Source organism: Pinus tabuliformis, chromosome 7, assembly GCF_031772625.1.
Source record: "Pinus tabuliformis cultivar Carrire ecotype Pingquan chromosome 7, CPIR1, whole genome shotgun sequence".
In the NCBI taxonomy this organism is placed as follows: Eukaryota; Viridiplantae; Streptophyta; class Pinopsida; order Pinales; family Pinaceae; genus Pinus; species Pinus tabuliformis.
In genome coordinates this window covers 770,516,054-770,522,303 of record NC_142293.1, presented here as the reverse complement: position 1 = coordinate 770,522,303, position 6,250 = coordinate 770,516,054, and the positions used below count along the sequence as shown (strand labels likewise).

At 33.4% G+C, this 6,250-nt stretch overlaps 1 pseudogene; it reads right to left on the bottom strand.

Annotated features, from left to right (window-relative positions):
* Window positions 1-2,624: 2,624 nt before the first annotated feature.
* LOC149249840 (eukaryotic translation initiation factor pseudogene) lies at window positions 2,625-5,980 on the bottom strand (annotated as a pseudogene).
* Between the last annotated feature and the right edge of the window lie 270 nt (window positions 5,981-6,250).

The window sequence follows — 6,250 nt, the reverse complement described above, 5'->3', positions numbered from 1 at the left end:
TCTAATTTTTTTAAAGTGTTAAGAGATGATTAGCTTGTGAATGATAGTTAAAAAATCCATCTCATAGTGAAAGAATTTAAATTCTTGAAAATAAGTCAACTTCTTTATTTATTCCATAAGAATAACATTTTACCTTAAAGAAGTTCCTTGTGTGAAACACCCATACATATATAATGTTCCACAAGTTTGGTGTTTGAGAGAATGTTAGAAAATGCTTTAAGTTAAAGAAATGCCTTTTGTAAAACAATCATACATATATAATATTCCACAAATTTAATATTTACAAAAATATTTGTATTTTCTTATAATTTCTAATACCACCACCATAAATCTATACATATCATACTTATTTATTTCCCTTTCTAATATAAATAAATATATATATATATATATATATAAATAAATATATATATATATATACATATATATAATAGTAATATAAAAAACATGATGAAAGAATATAAATCATGTGATAAAAAACTAACTAATATTTTACCCCGCACCCACCCATATTGAGGCCGTATATTGTTCAAGAAAATACTTGAAATATGTTGCAATCTACAACGGTTCTTACGCATTAGAAATGAAGAGGTCCAATGGAGGACAAATATCATCTTTGATTATGGGTTGTATAGGCATCATGGTTAGAAACGTGTTTTCTAAAAGATAGTTGTTTTTTATTTTTTTTCCACTTCACTATATTTTAATATTATCTATATATATATTCAATTAATAATAATACTTTAATATTATATATATATATATATATATATATATATATTTAATTAATAATAATACTTTAATATATAAATATATGTATATATATATATTCAATTAATAATAATACAATTAAAGATGTTAAAAGTTATTTTTGTTTGTAAAATTGCACCTAATAAAATTAATGTATTGATTTTAATGTCATGCATTAGTTTAAGTATGCATTCTTTATTATTTATTGATTAATGCACATTAAAACTAATATGTTGAAAATTGACATATAATTTAATATATAAATTAAAATTGAAATTAAAATAGATATAGAAATTGAATAAAATAGAAATAGAAATAAATATTAAGATAAAATTGAAATATAAAATAAAATACAAATTCACATTTACAATGAAATAAAAATTAATTTAACATTGTTATTTTATTTTTATCCAACTTATTTATCATAAACTCTTCAAATATATTTCTAAATAACATTCCATATCTTCTTAATAGACCAAGGAAATTGAGTAAAATAATTTTGATAGTTTACCAATTGTGTAATTATGCTAAAAAAACTAAAAACTAAAGAAAATAGATAACATTGATACTTAATATGGATGATATTTTCTACACCTTCAATTAGATAAGGAACCTGAATAAATTGCTAATGATCAGATTAATCTTAAACACATATAATATTGATCATGTACAAATCACTCACCATTGAAACCAACATAAATCCATTTTAATCTTGAATCCATAAAGCGTTGTTGATAGGGATTTAACATTTTTTTAAAATTTGCACTTTAAAATATATTTGGAATAAAAATATTTAATCCCTCTTAACACTTAATAGATATAAGGCTAAAAAAATCTTGGCTAATTTTAAGTTATTAATTACTTAATATCCTTATTAAAACAATCCTCTTAATAATAACATATTATATATTTGAAAAAGGCATTTATAAATCCTGCATAAAGTAACATACAAATTTCGATAAAGAGGATATGCATGCTCTCACATGCTATAACATATAAATTAGCCAATTTAATCTTCACAGAGAATGTTTCCAAAGGGTTTGGTCACATGGTTGCAAGGAGGGGTGCATTCTACAACTCAATATATGGGAGATGTGTAATTCTTTCTCTGCTCAATTTCTAGTGGACAAGTGTCTCTTTTAAAATAAAAATAAAATATTCTTTAAATAAAAATGAATGCCTACTATAATGGAAAACAAAAAACAAAAATGAATATCTATGTTTAGTTAGTTTTAACTAAAAACATTGTAAAATATCAATAATCCCACTCTGTTCAATACAGTGTTGATGTTACAACCCAGTGTGAAGGAAATGTGAAAATAGTTCATTCTGGCTCTTGTAACCATAAATACAATATTTAGATGCCCATGTAAAATAACATAATTTTTTATAATTTTAAAGAGAAAAATAATTAACATTTTAAAAAATATATATTTTAATCATTTAAATAAACTATTTAAATATATATGTTAACTAATTTATTTCAATATCAATTTGACTTAAAAAAAGATAAAATAACTGAAAAATAAAAATAAAAAAATCTTGTGTTTAAAACACATTTAACTAATCTATATTTTGACCATTTTTAAGGTTTTATTTAAAATTCAGCAAAAATTCTTGAGATTGCAAGTTGTCCTGTAATTTACCTAACCAGATTTTCAAAAGATTAAATCTATTTATACATTAAAAAATACAAGTACAGTACTCTAACCTTTGCTGAAAACATTCTATTGATAACTTAAAAGTTGTATATAATACAACATGAACGATTCCAATCTTACACACCAACCTTCGCTGAAAACATTCTATTGATAACTTAAAAGTTGTATATAATACAACATGAACGATTCCAATCTTACACACCAGAGCCTGGATTACTGGCAATCATCATAAACAACTTCTATTCTAGCATAGCATTTCTATGAAGAATTGGATTATACACACCATTGCCTGGATTACTGGCAATCATCATCAACAACTTCTACTCTATTCTAGCATAGCATTTGTATATTTTTCTTCCTGGTTTATGTACACTACAGTCTGGATTATTGGCCATCATACATAGACAGTATCTATAACTACTAAAAATTTTCCTTTTTTCATAATTTGCAAAATTTATATAGTTGCAATACTTATCCTGAAAACAGGTGGTTGGGACTGTTCTTCACTTGGAAGTAAAACAGGGGGAATCAGCAGATCTTTCTTTTTTTGTTCCTATCCAACGATGCAGGCTTTCTAAACCATCCCTATTAATTTCAGGAATGTTCGAAACCAGAGGCACTCTGAGCATTCCCTGCATCAAACCTCCGGCCAATCCCAATACCAGAACTGTTTCTAGCACGACCCCTAAGCATGTAGTTTGTTGCTCCACACCTTAAACGTGGCTTTTGTTTAGCACGAAAGTCGGGAACCAAGAACATTGCAATACCAAAATTGTTTCCAGCACCCATACCCATAAAACCAGGCGCACCACGACCATTACACATGCTTCTTGTTCTGGGATTTATACCTTGCTTTTGTTGAGCTTCTGAATGGATTTCTTATAGAGTTTTGGCTTTCATCCCTTCGCATCTAGGGACCCATTTATTAGCACGCAAATCAAGAACTTTGCGAACCATGAATCTCAGTTGAGAATTTGCAAAATGTTGATTGTTACTTGCCTGTTCCATTCGGACGAAGTAAGAATCAATGATACTACGGGACATGGGGTTTTCTTCAAGCTCTTTTCCAACAGTATTGAAAAGCAGACAAAGCGCCTCAAAATTTTCTTCAGTTGGAGGAATGTTCGCGTTCTGACCCAACAAATGCTGAATAATATGATGAACAATTTTTTCAGGTACCATTTTGCGCTTGAAAAGCTCCCCAATAAACCTGATGTTTCCCAGAGTGCGAAGTCTAACCATCCTCTCCCTTTCTTGACGTTCGGCTTCTAGATCTTGGACTGTCATTTCTTTAATTTCAGTTCGCAGATTATCTGCTCCTTCAAACGCTTCTTGGCAAGTGTTAAGAAGAGTCCGCCTGAATGTTACTGGTTTACCGTCCGGTTCTTCAGATGGAAATTGAGGTAGTTCCCACCATAGATAAAGGCACAGCTCAGCAATAATGGGGCAAACTGCTGGTTCAGACACCGCCTTGTCAAAAATTAGAGATACTACTCCCAGCAGAATGTCTGCTGAGTTGATACCCGAGGTTATAAGTTGATCTTTGAGAACATCAAAGTTTTCCGGGGTTAAATTGTCAAGTATCCCCAAAACCGTTTTAAGAACTCGATCCTTCTTTGACAATGACAAGGCTGTCCTCCTAGCAGACCAAGGAATAGCAGCCTTCACAAGAGCAGGAACTGGGCCCGTCCCTGTGGCTGATGAAAACTGTGAGTTCAATTGTTCAACTTCCTTGCCAGCAGACAGATAAGCAGACTTGTGTCGTTTTGAACCTAGGGCGTGTGACTCCACCTCTGATCTTCGTGCCCCATAGCCATATCCTCTGTTTTCACCAAGTGTTTCCCAGAACCTTTCAGGTGCGGAATTGGACAGGGCTGACAAAAATTGAAACAGTAGTTCGAAAATAGAAGACAAGAGCCAAAAAGCCGCCTTCTAACCAAATAAAATATGGACGGAACGAAATTAGAAATTCAAAATTGAATTCCTTTAGCGCCTTTACTAAATTCAAAATAAAACGGAATTTGGAAAACGGTGATAGACGAGGAAGCCAACGGAGGAGGAGACGGGACAGGTCTGACAGTGGTCGCAGATACATTGAACACTGGAGCTTGCCGGAATATGCATGGAGATGTATGGCTTTCATGCATATGTAGCATGTCTTCAGATGCACGAATGTCCTGTCACAGGTACTTAGCGCTCATTTATGTTTCTATAGGGTTTGAAATAGGAACTGTCGTATGTACACATCTAAGCCGATTATCCATCAGGGCCAATTGTTGCTGTCAGTGATTGTATGCAACTTTAATCTACCAAATCACCACAATACTGCAGCGTTTGACCTACCCTCCATGGGTGTCACACCACCAAATTCCAAGGGAGTTGTTTTTACTGCGATTTTTTGGAGGCTTTTCTGGTGGGTTTTCTAATCAAATTTCTCTTAAATCTGGCAACAATTTATTAAAATCACAAGCTTGATGGGTAATCCCTTCACAATTAAAGTGTCCTAGGGGTTTCTGAGGGTGTTGAATCCAAATATGCAGTTGAAAAACTAATTTGAATAACAAAAAAACAAAATTTCACCTCAAATTTTTCCACCAGATTCCTGCAACGGAATCTTCAAAAAATTGCACTAAAGACAACTCCAGTCCAAAATGGATAAGCATTCATGCTGACCATAAGCAGCTAAAAGCATCTAAAAAGTGGGTTTGGGCTACTTTTTCGTCTGCCCAAACCTGATATACCGCGCATGTGCGTTTACAGTATTTGGATTTTGAAATGATTGAAATTTTTTAAGAATTGGATTCGATGAGATTGCAATTTATTTTTTCGTGGGTGGTTGGATAATTCTTCTATGCTCGTTTCTATGGTGGATTCCAAGTACACAGCATCATAGCACGTTGTTTGAATGCGAGTAAGATGGGAGTCCTCCATGAACACCAGCAGACCAGTCCTCTGCCCAAAATAACCAAGAATGTGTGTTTAATGGTCTCCGCGAGACCATCGCTTCCGTTGGCCAAGGTCGAGGGATTGGCAGCCAACTTGAGGATGAAACAGTCGCCCACTCACCGGCCACGTCACTGGCAAACATGCTGTCAAAATAAAGAAAATATCATGCCAGCGTTGAAAATGGAAAATCAACATTAATAAGGCGCGGGCTGAGAATACCAAAGATAAATTTCATCTCCACTGACCACATGTGCAGCATCCTCTGCCACAACACAAAACACCTGGAGTCCACTGCATTGAATGAAGAATTCCTCTTCGTCACTTTGCTCGCGGTCTCATTCAGTGGCAACCATTTTCACTGTCCCAATAACATACGAACTCTGTATCACATTCTGTAGTTTCCCGCAACCCATCGCTGTAATGTATTGATGAACAATGTACTGAGCGGAGGACGATTCCTGCACAGAAATTCATCAAGATTAGCAAAATCCACCATTCTTGAATGGAACTTTGAATTTATGAGATCAGTATTGTACATACTATTGACAAATCACGGCAGGAGAGGCGGGGCAGGGAATAGTTGGTGATTCGGACAAGCCAGCGAAGAACGCCTGGGATCGCATCTCTTGTAACCAGAAAGAAGGGAAGTTATTACGAGCTAGTCTGAAGAGCTGCTCGTGAAAGAAGGCAAGGAAATACTGAATCGAGAAGAGAGATTTGTAAGGTTTAGTGAGTTGGTTGGTTCGGTAGTTAGTGGATCTAATGGTCTAAAGCATTTTAATAGTCAGTCTAATATTTGATCTTATGGTACATAGATGTACAGGGTGGCAGGTGGAGGAATTGTTTTTAGAGAGAAACGCCTCATTGTAACCATATTTAATTTTGTGATTTTA